This window comes from Tachyglossus aculeatus, chromosome 6 (assembly GCF_015852505.1).
Source record: "Tachyglossus aculeatus isolate mTacAcu1 chromosome 6, mTacAcu1.pri, whole genome shotgun sequence".
Classification (NCBI taxonomy): domain Eukaryota; kingdom Metazoa; phylum Chordata; class Mammalia; order Monotremata; family Tachyglossidae; genus Tachyglossus; species Tachyglossus aculeatus.
The window spans coordinates 35,016,562-35,037,181 of NC_052071.1; the positions used below are offsets into that span (position 1 = coordinate 35,016,562).

The window sequence follows — 20,620 nt, forward strand, 5'->3', positions numbered from 1 at the left end:
AAGTCACAGAGCTGACAAATGACAGAGCCAGAATTTGAACCCATGACCACTGACTCCAAAGCCCGTGCTCTTTCCACTGAGCAACGCTGCTTCTCTGTCAATCAATTAATGGTATTTACTGAGCACTTACTATGTGCAGAGTAGTGTTCTAAGCGCTTGGGAGAGCACAGTACAGCAGAATTGGTGGTGGGACTGATGCCCTGGATGGGGTGGCATATCCAACATGCCCATGTCATGTCCCAGGCCCCAACCCCAGCTGCTGCCCGCGCCCGTCAGCCCCACTGTCGCTCAGTTAGTAATCAGTCCTCGACCACCTCATGCGACCCCCCGGGGACAAACATAATAATAATAATAATAATCATGATGCTATTTCTTAAGCGCTTACTATATGCACTGTTCTAAGCGCTGGGGAGGCTACAAGGTGATCAGGTTGTCCCACGGTGGGCTCGCAGTCTTCACCCCCATTTTCCAGATGAGGTAACTGAGGCCCAGAGAAGTGAAGCGACTTGCCCAAAGTCACACAGCTGTCAAGTGGCAGAGCCACGATTTGAACCCATGACCTCTGACTACAAGTCTCGTGCTCTTTCTACTGAGCCACGCTGCTTCAGTGAAGACGTCCCCGTGCCCCCCTCGAAGATCTTTCAGCCGACTGATGCATGAACATGGCCAATCAATCCATCGATGGACTGTATTGAGCGCTTACTAGGTACAGAGCGCTGTAGTAAGCACTTGGGAGAGTGCAGTGCCACTGAGTTGTATTGCATCCAACAAAAACTCCTCACCAGTGGCTTTAAAGAAGTGGCATGGAGTAGTGGATACAATATTGTCCTGGGAGTCCGAAGGTCATGGGTTCTAATTCCGGCTCATCTACTTGTCTGATGTGTGACCTGGGGTAAATCAGCGTAGCTTAGTGAAAGGAGCCCGGGTTTAGGAGTCAGAGGTCGTGGGTTCTAATCCCGCCTCTGCCACTTGTCAGCTGTGTGACGTTGGGCAAGTCACTTCACTTCTCGGTGCCTCAGTTCCCTCATCTGGGAAATGGGGATTGAGGCTGTGAGCCCCCCGTGGGACAACCTGATCACCCTGTATCAGAACCGTGCTCGGCACATAGTAAGCGCTTAACATCATTATCAATCGTATTTATTGAGTGCTTACTATGTGCAGAGCACTGTACTAAGCGCTTGGGAAGTACAAATTGGCAACATATAGAGACAGTCCCTACCCAACAATGGGCTCACAGTCTAAAAGGGGGAGACAGAGAACAAAACCAAACATACTAACAAAATAAAATAAATAGAATAGATATGTACAAATAAAATAAATAAATAGAGTAATAAATATGTACAAACATATATACATATATACAGGTGCTGTGGGGAAGGGAAGGAGGTAAGATGGGGGGATGGAGAGGGGGACGAGGGGGAGAATACTAAAATTATTGTCACTTCTCTGTGTGTCAGGTACCTCATCTGTAAAATGGGGTTGAGACTGTGAGCCCCACGTGGGACTCATCTGCTTGTCTTCACCCCAATGCTTAGTACAGTGTCTGGCACATAGGTAAGTGCTTAACAAATACCATTATTATTATTATTATTAAAGCACTCAACACCTTCTCCCCTCCTACCTCACCTTGCTACTCTCCAACTGTGCACTTCACTCCCCTAATAGCAAGCTTTTCACTGTGCCTCGATTTCACCTGTCTCGCCACCAACCCCTCGCCCACATCCTGTCTGTCTCCCCCTACTATCAATCAATCAATCAATCAATCGTATTTATTGAGCGCTTACTGTGTGCAGAGCACTGTACTAAGCGCTTGGGAAGTACAAGTACTAGACTGTAAGCCCATTGTTGGGTAGGGACTGTCTCTATGTGTTGCCAACTTGTACTTCCCAAGCGCTTAGTACGGTGCTCTGCACACAATAAACGCTCAATAAATACCATTGAATGAATCCTGCCTCTGGCTTGGAACATTCTCCCTCCTCAAATCCAACAGATAATTACTCTCCCCCTCTTCTAAGCCTTATTGAAGGCTTATTAAGTGCTTATTAAGCGCTTAGTACAGTGCTCTGCACACAGTAAGCGCTCAATAAATACGATTGATGATGATTGAAGGCAAATCTCCTCCAAGAGGCCTTCCCTTTTCTCCCAATTCTTTCTGCATTGCCTTGACTGCTCCCTTTATTCATCCCCCCCTCCCAGCCCCACAGCACTTACATTCATATCTGTAATTTTATTTATTTATATTAATCAATCAATCGTATTTATTGAGTGCTTAGAGAGCGCTGAGCCTCTCTCCCTCCTCCTCCTCCGCACCCCCCAAACCTTACCTCCTTCCCCTCCCCACAGCACCTCTGTATATATCTATATATATCTATATCTATATCTATATCTATATATATTTGTACATATTACTCTATTTATTTTACTTGTACATATTTATTCTATTTGTTTTGTTTAATATGTTTTGTTTTGTTCTCTGTCTCCCCACTTCTAGACTGTGAGCCCACTGTTGGGTAGGGACCATCCCTCTATGTTGCCAACTTGTACTTCCCAAGCGCTTAGCACAGTGCTCTGCACACAGTAAGCGCTCAATAAATACGATTGAATGAGTGAATAATGAATACATTGTGCACGTAATGGCTCGAAGTGTAAGAGCGGAATGATGTGAGAGATCATTATCTGGGGTCAAGACCACAAACCTAGGAGTTTCTTCCCACTGTGGGTGAGAGGGAGGAAGTAGTTTTGTGGTGGTGTTTTTTAGTGGTACTTGTTAAGTGCTTACTATTTGCCTATTTCAATTAATCAATCAATCGTATTTATTGAGCTCTTACTGTGTGCCGAGCACTGTACTAAGCGCTTGGGAAGTACAAGTTGGCAACATATGGAGACAGTCCCTACCCAACAGTGGGCTCACAGTCTAAAAGGGGGAGACAGAGAAAAAACCAAACATACTAACAAAATAAAATAAATAGAATAGGTATGTACAAGTAAAATAAATAACTAAATAAATAGAGTAATAAATATGTACAAAATATGTATTTGTCAGGCACTGTACTAAGTACTGGGGTAGATGCACTGTAATCAGGCTGGACACAGTCCCTTTCCCACATAGAACTCACAGTCTTAATTCCCATTTTGCAAATGAGGTAACTGAGGCACAGAGAGGTTAGAACTAACTCTTTATCTTCCCACCCAAACCCTCCCTAATTTTCCCATCACCGTAGACCGTAGCCCACCGGAGCCCACTATTGGGTAGGGACTGTCTCTATATGTTGCCAACTTGCACTTCCCAAGCGCTTAGTCCAGTGCTCTGCACACAGTAAGCGCTCAATAAATACGATTGATTGATTGATTGATCCTTCCTGTCTCTCCAGCCCATAACCTCTGTGTTATTCTTGACTCTTTTCTCTCATTTCAACCCACATATTCAATCGGTCACTTTGGGCAAGTCACTTCACTTCTCTGGGCCTCAGTTCCCTCATCTGTAAAATGGGGATTAAGACTGGGAGCCCCCCGTGGGACAGCCTGATCACCTTGTGACCTCCCCAGTGCTTAGAACAGTGCTTTGCACATAGTAAGCGCTTAAGAAATGCCATCATTATTATTATTATTATTATTACATTCTGTCAGTCCCACCTTCACAGCATCACTAAAACCTTCCCCTTCCTCTCCGTCCAAACTGCTACCAGTTTAATCCAAGCACTTATTTTATCCAGGTTTGATAATCTGAATATCAGCCTCCTTGCTGACCCCCCTACCTCTTGTCTCTCCTAATTCCAGTCCATACTTCACTCTGCTGCCCTGATCATTTTTAACAAAACTGTTCGATCCCTGTTTCCCTGCTCTTCAAGGACCTCCAGTGATTGCCCATCCTCCACTGCATCCAACAGAAACGCCTTACTATCTGCTTTATTCATTCATGCATTCAATCATATTTAGTGAGCGCTTACTTTGTGCAGAGCACTGGACTAAGCGCTTGGGAAGTACAAGTCGGTAATATATAGAGACGGTCACTACCCAACAGCGGGCTCACAGTCTAGAAGGGGGAGACAGAAAACAAAACATGTAGACAGGTGTCAAAATCGTCAGAAGAAATAGAATTATAGCTATATGCACATCATTAACTTACTATGTGCAAAGCACTGTGCTAAGCGCTGGGGAGGTGACAAGGTGATCAGGTACTTCCCAAGCGCTTAGGACAGTGTTCTGCACACGGTAAGCGCTCAATAAATACGACTGAATGACCCCCCCACCTTACCTCCTTCCCTTCCCCACAGTCCCTGTATATATGTATATATATATACATATACATATACATATACATATATAAATATAGAGTAATAAACCCGTACAAATATATCTATCTAGCTATCTATATATATATATATATATATATAGATATAGATAGAGATAGAGATATATAGATATATTTGTACGGATTTATTACTCTGTTTTATTTTACTTGTACACTCTGTGGCGCAATGGATAGTGCATTGGACTTCTAGTATAGAGGAGGCAATTCAAAGGTTGTGGGTTCAAGTCCCACCAGTCGTGTTTCTTTCAAGCGCTTAGTACAGTGCTCTGCATACAGTAAGCGCTCAATAAATACAATTGATTAATATGTTTTGTTTTGTTCTCTGTCACCCCCTTCTAGACTGTGAGCCCACTGTTGGGTAGGGACCTCTCTATGTGTTGCCAGCTTGGACTTCCCAAGCGCTTAGTACAGTGCTCTGCACACAGTAAGTGCTCAATAAATATGATTGATTGATTAACAAAATAAATAGATTAGTAAATATGTACAAGTAAAATACAGTCATAAATCTGTACAAATATATACAAGTACCGTTGGGAGGGGAAGGAGGTAGGGCAGAGGGGAGATAGGGAGGAGGAGAGGAAAAAGGGGGCTCAATCTGGGAAGGCCTCCTGGAGGAGGTGAGCTCTCAGTAGGGCTTTGAAGGGAGGAAGAGACCTAGTTTAAAACACTCAATCACCTTGCTACCTCTTACGTTCCTGGCTACTCTCCTGTTACATCCCAGCTCACACCCAACACTCTTTTAAAGCCAATGCACTGTACCTCCATCTCCTGTATCACACCACTGACCTCTCGCCCACAACTTTCCTCTGGCCTGGAACGCCCTCCCAACTTAAACTTCGACAATCACTCTCCCCACCTTCAAAGCCTTATTAAAGCCCGCAAACTTGGGGTCATCCTCGACTCCGCTCTCTCATTCACCCCTCACATCCAAGCCGTCACCAAAACTTGCCGGTCTCAGCTCCGCAACATCGCCAAGATCCGCCTTTTCCTCTCCATCCATACCGCTACCCTGCTCGTTCAAGCTCTCATCCTATCCCGTCTGCACTACTGCATCAGCCTTCTCTCTGATCTCCCATCCTCGTGTCTCTCCCCACTTCAATCCAAACTTCATGCCGCTGCCCGGATTGTCTTTGTCCAGAAACGCTCTGGGCATGTTACTCCCCTCCTCAAAAATCTCCAGTGGCTACCAATCAACCTACACATCAGGCAAAAACTCCTCACCCTGGGCTTCCAGGCTGTCCATCCCCTCGCCCCCTCCTACCTCACCTCCCTTCTCTCCTTGTCCAGCCCAGCCCGCACCCTCCGCTCCTCTGCTGCTAATCTCCTCACCATTAGGCCTCATTCTCGTCTCTCCTGCCATCGACCCCCAGCCCACGTCATCCCCCGGGCCTGGAATGGCCTCCCTCTGCCCATCCGCCAAGCTAGCTCTCTTCCTCCCTTCAAGGCCCTACTGAGAGCTCACCTCCTCCAGGAGGCCTTCCCACACTGAGCCTCTTCCTTCCTCTCCCCCTCTCCATTCCCCCATCTTACCTCCTTACCTCCTTCCCTTCCCCACAGCACCTGTATATACATCTCAAACACAGAAGTCTAAAGAGGTAATTATACATGCGGTGACGAAGAAACAAATGAGTGCACTTTACTAAGCGCTTGGGAAGTACAAGTTGGAACATAAGGCACCAGAAGATGGAGAAGGGAGAGACGGTATTGGGTGCATGTGTGTACACTTCCTTCAGACTATACGTCTCAAACACAGAAGTCTAGAGAGCTAATTAGACATGCGGTGACGAAGAAACAAATGAGTGAACTGTACTAAGCGCTTGGGAAGTACAAGTTGGCAACATAAGGCACCAGGAAATGGAGAAGGGGGAGACGGTATTGGGTGCATGTGTGTACACTTCCTTCAGACTATACGTCTCAAACACAAAAGTCTAGAGAGCTAATTAGACATGTGGTGATGAAGAAACAAATGAGTGCACTTTACCAAGCGCTTGGGAAGTACAAGTTGGAACATAAGGCACCAGAAGATGGAGAAGGGAGAGACGGTATTGGGTGCATATGTGTACACTTCCTTCAGACTATACGTCTCAAACACAGAAGTCTGGAGAGCTAATTAGACATGCAGTGATGAAGAAACAAATGAGTGCACTTTACTAAGCGCTTGGGAAGTACAAGTTGGCAACATAAGGCACCAGAAGATGGAGAAGGGAGAGACGGTATTGGGTGCATGTGTGTACACTTCCTTCAGACTATCCGTCTCAAACACAGAAGTCTAAAGAGCTGATTAGACATGCGGTGATGAAGAAACAAATGAGTGCACTTTACTAAGCGCTTGGGAAGTACAAGTTGGCAACATAAGGCACCAGAAGATGGAGAAGGAAGAGACGGTATTGGGTGCATGTGTGTACACTTCCTTCAGACTATGCGTCTCAAACATATAAGTCTAAAGAGCTAATTAGACATGCGATGATGAAGAAACAAATGAGTGCATCGCCTGGTCTAAATTCGTCATTATGTGATCTACTGTGACACTTGTTTGTGTGGTTCCCATATGGTCTAGCGGTTAGGATTCCTGGTTTTCACCCAGGCGGCCCGGGTTCGACTCCCGGTATGGGAAGCCTTCCTATTTTGGGGATTGTGGAGCTGCGGCACTTAGGAAGATGTAGGAGGGGTCTTCCCTCCATCCTTTTAAGTGAGAGCAGAGGGAATGAGGGAGGCGAGGCCTGCTTCCCTTTTAAGCGGGGTCGGACTCTTCGGGACGCCCACACGCTCTCACGGACTCTGCTCGTGGTCATTCCCTTCCCTCTTTCCCCGGGTTTCAGGATAATGAAGGGTCGGAGGAGGAGGAGAAGGAGGAAAGAGAGAGGGATTCCCGGCCAGCGGGAAAGGGTTGCTACGAGCAACCGCGCTGCCGCCCTTGGCCGCCAGGGGTCGCGCTGCCCCTCCTGGCGCTGCGGAGGGTTCGGGCCGCTGCGCATGCGCACTCGCCCCCCATCGTGGCCCAGCGGTTCCGAGCCCGGCCCGTCCCTCCCCGTTGTGGGCGGTTCGAGTCCCGGACAGGGAGACTGACGCCACGTGACGTGGCGCCTCGCTTTCTCCCGTCAGTGCCTCGGCCGTTTTTTCTCGCAGAGGGAGACTGGGGGACTCTGACCCGCATGGAAGCAGGAGGGATTAACGGTTCTAAGAGAAACACCGCAATTATTGCTCTTCATAAGCTCTTCGTGGGCGCAATAAATCCATTCCGACCAGCAGGAGGCAGTGAAGAGACACGTCCCGACCACACTGATGTAGATGTCGCTGAGGAGAGCGGCCCCAGCGCTCCCATATGGTCTAGCGGTTAGGATTCCTGGTTTTCACCCAGGCGGCCCGGGTTCGACTCCCGGTATGGGAACGGATAGATTTTTTTTTTTGAAACGTTAGCCACCGCACCTTCCCTCTGTTCTTACCTCCGGGTTTATTTATTTATTTCTTTAAAGTTGCTTGATTGGCTCCTTTTCGGACCTTCCCTCTGTTCTAATCTCCGGGTTTATTTTTTTCTTAAAGTTGCTTGATTGGCTCCTTTCCGGACTTTCACTCTGTTCTTACCTCCTTCCCTTCCCCACAGCACCTGTATACATGTATATATGTTTGTACATATTTATTACCCTATTTATTTATTTTACTTGTACATATCTATTCTATTTATTTTATTTTGTTAGTATGTTGGGTTTTGTTCTCTGTCTCCCCCTTTTAGACTGTGAGCCCACTGTTGGGTAGGGACTGTCTCTAGATGTTGCCAACTTGGACTTCCCAAGCGCCTAGTACAGTCCTCTGCACACAGTAAGCGCTCAATAAATACGATTGATTGATTGATTCTTACCTCCGGGTTAATTTTTTTCTTAAAGTTGCTTGATTGTCTCTTTTTCGGACCTTCACTCTGTTCTTACCTCCGGGTTCATTTTTTCTTAAAGTTGCTTGATTGGCTCCTTTTTGGACCTTCACTCTTTTCTTACCTCCTTCCCTTCCCCACAGCACCTGTATATCTGTATATATGTTTGTACATATTTATTACTCTATTTATTTATTTATTTTACTTGTACATATTTGTTCTATTCATTTTATTTTGTTAGTATGTTGGTTTTGTTCCCTGTCTCCCCCTTCTAGACTGTGAGCCCACTGTTGGGTAGGGACTGTCTCTATATGTTGCCAACTTGGACTTCCCAAGCGCTTAGTACAGTGCTCTGCACACAGTAAGCGCTCAATAAATACGATTGATTGATTGATTCTTACCTCCGGGTTAATTTTTTTCTTAAAGTTGCTTGATTGGCTCCTTTTCGGACCTTCCCTCTGTTCTTACCTCCGGGTTTATTTTTTTCTTAAAGTGCTTGATTGGCTCCTTTCCGGACCTTCACTCTGTTCTTACCTCCTTCCCTTCCCCACAGTACCTGTATATCTGTATATATGTTTGTACATATTTATTACTCTTTTTATTTATTTTCCTTGTACATATCTATTCTATTTATTTTATTTTGTTAGTACGTTGGGTTTTGTTCTCTGTCTCCCCCTTTTAGACTGTGAGCCCAATGTTGGGTAGGGACTGTCTTTAGATGTTGCCAACTTGGACTTCCCAAGCGCTTAGTACAGTGCTCTGCACACAGTAAGCACTCAATCAATAGGATTGATTGATTGATTGTTGGGTAGGGACTGTCTCTAGATGTTGCCAACTTGTACTTCCCAAGCGCTTAGTCCAGTGCTCTGCACACAGTAAAAGTTCAATAAATACGATTGATTGATTGATTGATTACTGCTGATCCCTTTCTCCTCCCGCAGCCCCGGAAGCACCAGCATCAAATTCCTCCTTGGCTTTCCCATATGGTCTAGCGGTTAGGATTCCTGGTTTTCACCCAGGCGGCCCGGGTTCGACTCCCGGTATGGGAAGATGGTTCCTTTTCGTTTGCCACCCTGGAAAACTAGTGGATCAGCTGCAGAGGCCTAGACATCTCCCTCCGTAATGGTGCCCCGGTGTCGTGGACCCTTTTGGCTGAGTGGGATCGCAGGGGGAAGCCGACCGAAAATTTGGGCCCAAGAGGTAAGAGACTCCTCCAAAATATTTATTTGTTCTCACACCGGGAGTTGAACCCAGGTTGCTTGGGTGAAAACCAGCAATCCTAACCACTAGACCATATGGGAATGCTGAGCAAAATGGCCCCACTGGAAAACTAATGGATCAGCTGCGGAGGCCTAAACATCTCCTTCCATAATGGTGACCCGGTGTCGAGGACCCTTTTGGCTGAGTGGGATGGCAGGGGGAAGCCGACCGAAAATTTGGGCCCAAGAGGTAAGAGATTCCTCCAAAATACTTATCTATTCCCATACGGGGAGTGGAACCCGGGCCGCCTGGGCGAAAACCAGGAATCCTAACCGCTAGACCATATGGGAATGTTGAGCAAAATGGCCCCACTGGAAAACTAGTGGATCACCTGAGGAGGCCTAGACATCTAAATTAGGGCCCAAGAGGTAAGAGATTCCTCCAAAAGATTTATCCGTTCCCATACCGGGAGTCGAACCCGGGCCGCCTGGGTGAAAACCAGGAATCCTAACCGCTAGACCATATGGGAGTATATGTATATATGTTTGTACATATTTTTTACTCTATTTATTTATTTATTTATTTTATTTGTACATATCTATTCTATTTATTTTATTTTGTTAGTACGTTTGGTTTTGTTCTCTTGTCTCCCCCTTTTAGACTGTGAGCCCACTGTTGGGTAGGGACTGTCTCTATATGTTGCCAATTTGTACTTCCCAAGCGCTTAGTACAGTGCTCTGCACATAGTAAGCGCTCAATAAATACGATTGATGATGATGATGGTGGGAGTACTAAGCAAACATGGCCCCACTGGAAAACTAGCGGATCAGCTGCGGAGGCCTAGACATCTCTTTCCGTAATGGTGCCCCGTGTCGTGGACCCTTTTGGCTGAGTGGGATGTAAGCGGGAAGCTGACCGAAAATTTGGGCCCAAGAGGTAAGAGATTCCTGCAAAATTCTTATCCGTTCCCATACCGGGAGTCGAACCCGGGCCGCCTGGGTGAAAACCAGGAATCCTAACCGCTAGACCATATGGGAGCGCTGAACAAAATGGCGTCAGAAATGTCACTTCAGCCGCCTCAGCGTCGTCTTGCAGTGGCTTTCAGCGCCTCCTAGTGCCGGAACAACGTTCCTGCGTCTTCCCCGGAACTTAAGAACCATTTTCCCTTCCCCTGCCCAGTCCAGCCAACCGTCGACCGTTAGGTAAGGTGTTTATTAAGCGCCTACTAAGTAATAATAATAATAATAGCATTTAATCAATCAATCAATCAATCAATCGTATTTATTGTGCGCTTACTGTGTGCAGAGCACAACGTTCCTGCGTCTTCCCCGGAACTCAAGAACCATTTTCCCTTCCCCAGCCCAGTCCAGCCAACCGTCGACCGTTAGGTAAGGTGTTTATTAAGCGCCTACTAAGTAATAATAATAATAATAATAATAATAGCATTTAATCAATCAATCAATCGTACTTATTGAGCGCTTACTGTGGGCAGAGCACAACGTTCCTGCGTCTTCCCCGGAACTCAAGAACCATTTTCCCTTCCCCAGCCCAGTCCAGCCAACCCGTCGACCGTTAGGTAAGGTGTTTATTAAAAGCCTACTAAGTAATAATAAAAATAATAATAGCATTTAATCAATCAGTCGTATTTATTTGAGCAATTACTGTGTGCAGAGCACAACGTTCCTGCGTCTTCCCCGGAACTTAAGAACCATTTTCCCTTCCCCTGCCCAGTCCAGCCAACCGTCGACCGTTAGGTAAGGTGCTTATTAAGCGCCTACTAAGTAATAATAATAATAATAATAATAATAACATTTAATCAATTAATCAATCGTATTTATTGAGCGCTTACTGTGTGCAGAGCACAACGTTCCTGCGTCTTCCCCGGAACTTAAGAACCATTTTCCCTTCCCCGGCCCAGTCCAGCCAACCGTCGACAGTTAGGTATGGTATTTATTAAGCGCCTACTAAGTAATAATAAAAATAATAATAGCATTTAATCAATCGTATTTATTTGAGCGCTTACTGTGTGCAGAGCACAACGTTCCTGCGTCTTCCCCGGAACTTAAGAACCATTTTCCCTTCCCCTGCCCAGTCCAGCCAACCGTCGACCGTTAGGTAAGGTGTTTATTAAGCGCCAACTTAGTAATGATAATAATAATAGCATTCAATCAATCAATCAATCGTATTTATTGAGCGCTTACTGTGTGCAGAGCACAACGTTCCTGCGTCTTCCCCGGAACTTAAGAACCGTTTTCCCTTCCCCTGCCCAGTCCAGCCAACCGTCGACCGTTAGGTAAGGTGTTTATTAAGCGCCTACTAAGTAATAATAATAATAGCATGTAATCAATCAATCAATCGTATTTATTGAGCGCTTACTGTGTGCAGAGCACTGGACTAAGCGCTTGGGAAGTCCAAGTTGGCAACATATAGAGACAGTCCCTACCCAACAGTGGGCTCACAGTCTAGAAGGGGGAGACAGAGAACAAAACCAAACATATTAACAAAATAAAGTAAATAGAATAGATATGTACAAGTAAAATAAATTAATAGAGTAATAAATATGTACAAACATATACAGGTGCAGTGGGGAAGGGAAGGAGGTAAGACGGGGGAGATGGAGAGGGGGGCGAGGGGGAGAGGAAGGAGGGGGCTCAGTCTGGGAAGGCCTCCTGGAGGAGGTGAGCTCTCATTTATTAAGCGCTTACTATGTGCAAAGCACTGTTCTAAGCGCTGGGGAGGTTACACAGTGATCAGGTTGTCCCACGGGAGGGCTGGCTCGCAGTCTTAATCCCCATTTTACAGCTGAGGTAACTGAGGTATAGGGAAGTGAAGTGACTTGCCCAAAGTCCCCAGCTGACAATTGGCAGAGTCGGGATTTGAACCCATGACCTCTGACTCCAAAACCTGGGCTCTTTCCACTGAGCCACGCTGCTTCTCTGGGTGCCAAGTGCTACTAAGGGCCAAGCAATGTGCTAAAACTTGGGGCCCGATCAGACCAGAACCGTTTCCACCCAAATGGTTCATTCATTCAATCGTATTTAGCTCAATAAATACGATTGAATGAATGAATTTATTGAGGGCTGACTGAGTGCAGAGCACTGTGCTAAGCGCTTGGGAAGTCGGCAACAGATAGAGACGGTCATTTACTCATTCAAGCGTATTTATTGAGCGCTTACTGTGTGCAGAGCACTGTACTAAGCGCTTGGGAAGTACAATCAATCAATCAATCGTATTTATTGAGCGCTTACTGTGTGCAGAGCACTGGACTAAGCGCTTGGGAAGTCCAAGTTGGCAACATCTAGAGACGGTCCCTACCCAACAGAGGGCTCACAGTCTAGAAGGGGGAGACAAGACAACAAAACAAAACATATTAACAAAATAAAATAAATAGAATATGTAAATATGTACAAGTCGTAAATATGTAAATATTTACAATATGTACGGTCGGTTCCTACCCAACAACGGGCTCACAGTCTAGAAGGGGGAGACAGTCCACAAAACAAAATATGTTTATTCTGATGACTTGACACCTGACCACATGTTTTGTTTTGTGGGCTGTCTCCCCCTTCTATCATCATCAATCGTATTTATTGAGCGCTTACTATGTGCAGAGCACTGTACTAAGCGCTTAGGAAGTACAAACTGGCAACATCTAGAGACAGTCCCTACCCAACAGTGGGCTCACAGTCTAAAAGGGGGAGACAGAGAACAAAACCAAACATACTAACAAAATAAAATAAATAGAATAGATATGTACAAGTAAAATAAATAAATAAATAAATAAATAGAGTAATAAATATGTACAAACATATATACATATATACAGGACTTCTAGACTGTGAGCCCGTTGTTGGGTAGGGACCCCCTCTATATGTTGCCAACTTGTCCTTCCCAAGCGCTTAGTACAGTGCTCTGCACACAGTAAGCGCTCAATCAATACGATTGAATGAATGAATGAACATGTAAACAGGTGTCAAAATCGTCAGAAAAAAATAGAATTAGAGCTATATAATAATGATGGCATTTGTTAAGCGCTTACTATGTGCAAAGCACTGGTCTAAGCGCTGGGGAGGATACAAGGTGATCAGGTTGTCCCACGTGGGGCTCACAGTCTTAATCCCCATTTTATAGATGAGGGAACTGAGGCCCAGAGAAGCTACGTGACTTGCCCGAAGTCACACAGCTGGCAAGTGGCGGAGCCGGGATTTATACACATCATTACCAAAATAAATAGAACAGTATATATGTCAGCTGTGTGACTTTGGGCAAGTCACAACTTCTCTGTGCCTCAGTTCCCTCATCTGTAAAATGGGGATTCATTCAATCGTATTTATTTATTTTAAATGGCATTTATTAAGCACTTACTATGTGCAAAGCACTGTTCTAAGGGCTGGGGAGGTTACAAAGAGATCAGGTTGCCCCACGGGGGGCTCACAGTCTTATTCCCCATTTTACAGATGAGGGAACTGAGGCACAGAGAAGTGAAGTGACTTACCCAAGTCATACAGCTGACAATTGGCGGAGCCGGGATTTGAACCCACGACCTCTGAGCGCTTACTATGTGCAGAGCACTGTACTAAGCGCTTGGGAAGTACAGGTTGGCAACATATAGAGGGATTAAAACTGTGAGCCCCCCGTGGGACAATCTGATCACCTTGTAACTTCCCCAGCCCTTAGAACAGTGCTTTGCACATAGTAAGTGCTTAATAAATACCATCATTATTATTATCATCATTACAAGTAATATAGAGTAATAAAAACAGTGCTCAGCGCTTAGAACAGTGCTTCGAAAATAAGCGCTTAACCAATGCCGTCATCATTTTTATTAATAATAATAATAATGATAATAATAATAACATTTATTAAGCGCTTATGTGCGAAGCACTGTTCTAAGCGCTGGGGAGGTTACAAGGTGAGCAGGTTACCTTACCTCCTTCCCTTCCCCACAGCACCTGTACATATGTATGTTTGTACATATTTATTACTCTATTTATTTTATTTTGTTAATAAGTTTGGTTTTGTTCTCTGTCTCCCCCTTCTAGACTGTGAGCCCGCTGTTGGGTAGGGACCGTCTCTAGATGTTGCCAACTTGGACTTCCCAAGCGCTTAGTACAGTGCTCTGCACACAGTAAACGCTCAATAAATACGATTGATTGATTGATCGATCAGGTTGCCCCACGGGGGGCTCACAGTCAATCCCCATAATAATAATAATAATGTTGGTATTTGTTAAGCGCTTACTATGTGCAAAGCACTGTTCTAAGCGCTGGGGTAGATACAAGTTGATCAGGTTGTCCCACGTGAGGCTCACAGTCTTAATCCCCATTTTACAGATGAGGTAACTGAGGCACAGAGAAGTGCAGTGACTTGCCCAAAGACACACAGCAGACAGTTGGTGGAGCTGGGATCTGAACCCATGACCTCTGACTCCAAAGCCCGGGCTCTTTCCACTTATTAATCAATCAATCAATCAATCGTATTTATTGAGCGCTTACTGTGTGATGATGATGATGATAATGGCATTTATTAAGCGTTTACTCTTTCCACTTATTAATCAATCGTATTTATTGAGCGCTTACTGTATGATGAGGATGATAATGGCATTTATTAAGCACTTACTATGTGCAAAGCACTGTTCTAAGCGCTGGGAAGGTTACAAGGTGATCAGGTTGTCCCACGGGGGGCTCACAGTCTTAATCCCCATTTTACAGATGAGGGAACTGAGGCCCAGAGAAGTGAAGTGACTTGCCCAAAGTCACACAGCTGACAATGGGCAGAGCTGGGATTTGAACCCATGACCTCTGACTCCAAAGCCCGGGCTCTTTCCACTGAGCCACGCTGCAGAGCACTGTACTAAGCGCTTGGGAAGTGCAAGTTGGCAACATCTAGGGACAGTCCCCACCCAACAGTGGGCTCACAGTCTAAAAGGGGGAGACAGAGAACAAAACCAAACGTACTAACAAAATAAAATAAATAGAATAGATATAGAGTAATAAATCTGTACAAATTGTGGGGAGGGGAAGGAGGTAGGACAGAGGAGGGGGATGGAAAGGAGGAGTCCAGTTAGGTCGACAGGTAGGTATGGTGTTTATTAAGCGCCTACTAAGTGCTAAAACTTGGGGCCTGGTCAGAGCGGATCCTTGTTTAATTCTCTTTTTCAGGCGGCTCCTGTGACGTCACCCTCCCTGTGCGGGACTCGAACCCGGGGCTGCGGGGAGGCGGGGAGGGACGGGCCGGGCTCGGAACCGCTGGGCCACGCGGGAGGGCCGAGCGCGCGTGCGCCGCGGTCCGAGCCCTGCGCATGCGCCGCGGCCCGAGCCTTCCGCAGCGCCAGGCGGGGCAGCGCGACCCCTGGCGGCCAAGGGCGGCAGCGCCGCTGCTCGTAGCAACCGTTTCCCGCTCTTCGAGAAGCCCTCGCTCTCCTGCCCCTCCCTCCCTCTCATTCATTCATTCATTCATTCATTCATTCATTCATTCATTCATTCACTCACTCACTCACTTACTCACTCACTCACTAATTCACTCACTCATTCATTCATCCATCCATTCATCCATTCCCCCATCTTACCTCCTTCCCTTCCCCACAGCACCTGTAGATATGTATATATGTTTGTACATATTTATTACTCTATTTATTTTACTTGTACATATCTATTCTATTTATTTTATTTTGTTAATATGTTTGGTTTTGTTGTCTGTCCCCCCCTTCTAGACTGTGAGCCCACTGTTGGGTAAGGACTGTCTCTAGATGTTGCCAACTTGTCCTTCCCAAGCGCTTAGTACAGTGCTCTGCGCACAGTAAGCGCTCAATAATTACGATTGATTGATTGATTGATTCATTCATTCATTCATTCATAATGGTATTTGTTCAGCACTTACTATGTGCGACACACCGTTCTAAGCCCTGGGCGGGTGATACAAGATGATCAGATAATAAATAATTACCTATTTATTTTCCTCTCCTCCTCCCCATCCCCCCAGCCCTACCTCCTTCCCCTCCCCACAGCACCTGTATAATAATAATAATGATAATGGCATTTATTCATTCATTCATTCATTCAATCGTATTTATTGAGCGCCGACTGTGTGCAGAGCACTGTACTAAGCGCTTGGGAAGTCCAAGTTGGCAACATCTAGAGACGGGCCCTACCCAACAGCGGGCTCACAGTCTAGAAGGGGGAGACAGACCACAAAACAAAGCATATTAACAAAATAAAATAAATATAATAAATATGTGCGAATAAAATAATAAATAGAGTAATAAATACGTACATATATATACATATATATATATATAATTCATAATGGTATTTGTTAAGCACTTTCTATGTGCGACACACCGTTCTAAGCCCTGGGTGGGTGATACAGGGTGATCATATAATAAATAAATATCTATTTATTTTCCTCTCCTCCTCCCCATCCCCCCCGGCCTACCTCCTTCCCCTCCCCACAGCACCTGTAAAATAATAATAATAATAATGATAATAACGGCATTTATTCATTCATTCAATTGTATTTATTGAGCGCTGACTGTGTGCAGAGCACTGTACTAAGCGCTTGGGAAGTACAAGTTGGCAACATATAGGGACGGTCCCTACCCAACAGCGGGCTCACAGTCTAGAAGGGGGGAGACAGACAACAAAACAAAACACATTAACAAAATAAAATAAATAGAATAAATATGTACAATTAAAATAAATAAATGAATAGAGTAATAAATCCGTCCAAACATATATACATATATCCAGGTGCTGAGGGGAGGGGAAAGAGGTAAGGTGGGGGGATGGGGAGGGGGAGGAGGGGGAGAGGAAGGAGGGGGCTCAGTCTGGGAAGCGCTTACTATGTGCAAAGCACTGTTCTAAGCGCTGGGGAGGTCACAAAGTGATCAGGTTGTCCCACGGGGGGCCTCACAGTCTTCATCCCCATTTGCCAGATGAGGTCACTGAGGCCCAGAGAAGTGAAGTGACTTGCCCAAAGTCACACAGCTAATAGGCGGAGTAGGGATTTGAACCCATGACCACTGACTCCAAAGCCCGGGCTCTTTCCACTGACCATGCTGCTTCTCTGCTTCATTCATTCATTCATTCATTAATAATGGTATTTGTTAAAACAGTTATTATGTGCGAAACACTGTTCTAAGCGCTGGGGGGATACGAGGTGATCAGATAATAAATAATTATCTATTTTCCTCTCCTCCTCCCCATCCCCCCCGGCCCTACCTCCTTCCCCTCCCCACAGCACCTGCATATATGTTTGTACAGATTTATTACTCAATTTATGTTACTTGTACATATTTACTATTCTATTTACATTGTTGATGATGTGCATTTAGCTTTAATTCTATTTGTTTTGACGACTTGACACCTGTCCACGTTTTGTTTTGTTGTCTGTCTCCCCCTTCTAATAATAATAATGGCATTTATTAAGCGCTTACTATGTGCAAAGCACTGTTCTAAGCGCTGGGGAGGTTACAGGGTGATCAGGTTGTCCCACGGGGGGGCTCACAGTCTTCATCCCCATTTTCCAGATGAGGGAACTGAGGCCCAGAGAAGTGAAGTGACTCGCCCAAAGCCACACAGCTGACAAGTGGCGGAAGCGGGGTTAGAACCCGTGATCTCTGACTCCCAAACCCGGGCTCTTGGCCACTGAGCCACGCTGCTTCATTCAGTCGTATTTATTGAGCGCTTGCTGTGTGCAGAGCACTGGACTAAGCGCTTGGAAAGTACAATTCGGCCACAGATAGAGACGGTCCCTACCCAGCAGTGGGCTCACAGTCTAGAAGGGGGAGACAGACAGCAAAACCAAACAAGTAGACAGGTGTCAATACCAGCAAAATAGATAAATAGAATTATAGCCATGTACACATCACTTAGAACAGTGCTCCAGCACTTAGAACAGTGCTTGGCACATAGTAAGCCTTTAATAAATGCCATCATTATTAATAAAATAGAGTAATAGCAATAATAATAATGGTATTTGTTAAGCTCTTACTATGTGCCAAGCACTGTTCTAAGCGCTGGGGTAGATACCTGTATATATGTATGTACATATTTATTACTCTATTTATTTTACTTGTACATATTTATTCCATTTATTTTATTTTGTTAATATGTTTTGTTGTCTGTCTCCCCCTTCTAGACTGTGAGCCCGCTGTTGGGTAGGGACTGTCTCTATATGTTGCCAACTTGTCCTTCCCAAGCGTTTAGCCCAGTGCTCTGCACAGTAAGCGCTCAATAAATACCATTGAATGAATGAATGTTTATTCTATTCATTTTATTTTGTTAATATGTTTTGTTTTGTTCTCTGTCTCCCCCTTCTAGACTGTGAGCCCGCTGTTGGGTAGGGACCGTCTCTAGACGTTGCCAACTTGTCCTTCCCAAGCGCTTAGTCCAGTGCTCTGCACGCAGTAAGCGCTCAATAAATACGATTGAATGAATGAATCAGGTTGTCCCACGTGGGGCTCACCCTTTTAAACCCCATTTTACAGATGAGGTGACTGAGGCACAGAGAAGTGAAGTGACTTGCCCAAGGTCGCACAGCAGAGAAATGTCAGTCAGCATTAGAACCCACGTCCTCTGGCTCCCAAACCCTCGCTCTTTCCACGAAACCAAGCTGCTTCTCTCAATAACAGTGCTTAGCACATCATCAATCATCAATCGTATTTAATTGAGCGCTTACTGTGTGCAGAGCACTGTACTAAGCGCTTGGGAAGTACAAATTGGCAATATTTAGAGACAGTCCCTACCCAACAGTGGGCTCACAGTCTGACATCCGCACACAGTAAGCGCCCAATAAATACGATTGAATGAATGAATAGGAAGTGCTCAATAAATGCCATTATTATTATTATTATTATTATTATATATGTACAGATAGACACAAGTGCTGTGTGGAGGGGAAGGAGGTAGGGTGGGGGGGATGGGGATAGGAAAAAGGGGGCTTAGTCTGGGAAGGCCTCCTGGAGGAGGTGAGCTCTCAGTAGGGCTTTGAAGGGAGGAAAAAGGGAATTAGTCTGGGAAAGCCTCCTGGAGGAGGTGAGCTCTCAGCAGGGCTTTGAAGGAAGGAAGAGAGCTAGTTTGGAGGATGGGTGAGGTGGCAACCGTAGTAATTCCCAAAATTGGGATCCCTTCCCATACCGGGAGTCGAACCCGGGCCGCCTGGGTGAAAACCAGGAATCCTAACCGCTAGACCATATGGGAGCCACAGGAGGGCGCTTCTCCGGGCCGCTTCACCAGCCGCGCGGCGCCGGGGGCTGGGTTGTGCGCATGCGCGAATGCGCGAGAGTGCGCGCGCAGCGACGGGGATCCGGGACGCGCGCGCGCGCCCCCTTTTGGCCTGCGCGCGACCCACCCGCCTGCTACATCCGCTGCCCCCTTCCAGAACTAATAATCATAATAATGATAATAATAATAATGTTGGTATTTGTTAAGCGCTTACTATGTGCCAACCACTGTTCTAAGCGCTACTGAGAGCTCACCTCCTTCAGGAGGCCTTCCCAGACTGAGCCCCCTCCTTCCTCTCCCCCTCCCCATGTTGTGCCGAGAATCAGCGAGTGAGACCCAAGTAGAAATTTAGAAGTGGATTTTATTAGCGAGCGGCTGCAAGGGGCCAGGGACCCAGATCAAGCAGCCCCGATCCCATTCTCACTGTGTCTTTTATTGAGTTACAGCAAAATGGGAGGGAGCATTTAGGAATTTCAGGAATCCAATTAGGACAAAAGGATGCTGTAAATTCTCTGTTTTTACTGCCTTGTAAAGGTTGTTATCTGCCATATGGCCTTGTATAAATAGGTGTAAATTCTGTTATCTTCTGTTGTCACTGTCTTGTCAGGATGTCATCTGACCTACGACCTTACACAGATAAGTGTTACTTGTTTAATGGCCTTGAAGGCATCTGTTGCAGACAAAACAAAAAGGAGTTGTTCTCTTAGCCTGCACAAAATGGAGTCAGTCATGTCAAGTCCGCTAGTGGACAACAGGGATGGCTTTTGTCAGGCAGGTCAGGGTGGGGGAGGCCTTTGTTAGGCAGGTTTTGTGGCGGGAAGTTTTGGTGGGCATTCTTCTTCCATGAAGAAGGGTGTACAAAGGGATGGGAACAAAATGGAGATCAAACAAACCCGTTCACAACACCCACAGCACCTCTATATATGTATATATGTTTGTACGTATTTATTGCTCTATTTTATTTGTACGTATTTATTCTATTTATTTTATTTTGTTAATATGTTTGGTTTTCATCATCAT

General features: G+C 45.6%; 1 long non-coding RNA gene and 6 other non-coding genes across 7 annotated transcripts; 4 read left to right on the top strand and 3 right to left on the bottom strand.

The window, feature by feature from the left end:
* The first annotated feature begins 6,854 nt into the window (after positions 1-6,854).
* On the top strand, positions 6,855-6,926 carry TRNAE-UUC. The gene has a single exon. It is a non-coding gene; the product is annotated as a tRNA-Glu (tRNA).
* A 702-nt stretch (positions 6,927-7,628) lies between these two features.
* Positions 7,629-7,700, top strand: TRNAE-UUC. Its single transcript has one exon. It is a non-coding gene; the product is annotated as a tRNA-Glu (tRNA).
* A 1,454-nt stretch (positions 7,701-9,154) lies between these two features.
* Positions 9,155-9,226, top strand: TRNAE-UUC. The gene has a single exon. It is a non-coding gene; the product is annotated as a tRNA-Glu (tRNA).
* A 608-nt stretch (positions 9,227-9,834) lies between these two features.
* TRNAE-UUC lies at positions 9,835-9,906 on the bottom strand. Its single transcript has one exon. It is a non-coding gene; the product is annotated as a tRNA-Glu (tRNA).
* A 436-nt stretch (positions 9,907-10,342) lies between these two features.
* On the bottom strand, positions 10,343-10,414 carry TRNAE-UUC. Its single transcript has one exon. It is a non-coding gene; the product is annotated as a tRNA-Glu (tRNA).
* Positions 10,415-10,461: 47 nt separating this feature from the next.
* On the top strand, positions 10,462-11,305 carry LOC119929677. Its single transcript, XR_005451580.1, has 4 exons — positions 10,462-10,579; positions 10,683-10,765; positions 11,049-11,131; positions 11,236-11,305. It is a non-coding gene; the product is annotated as an uncharacterized LOC119929677 (long non-coding RNA).
* An 8,199-nt stretch (positions 11,306-19,504) lies between these two features.
* TRNAE-UUC lies at positions 19,505-19,576 on the bottom strand. The gene has a single exon. It is a non-coding gene; the product is annotated as a tRNA-Glu (tRNA).
* Between the last annotated feature and the right edge of the window lie 1,044 nt (positions 19,577-20,620).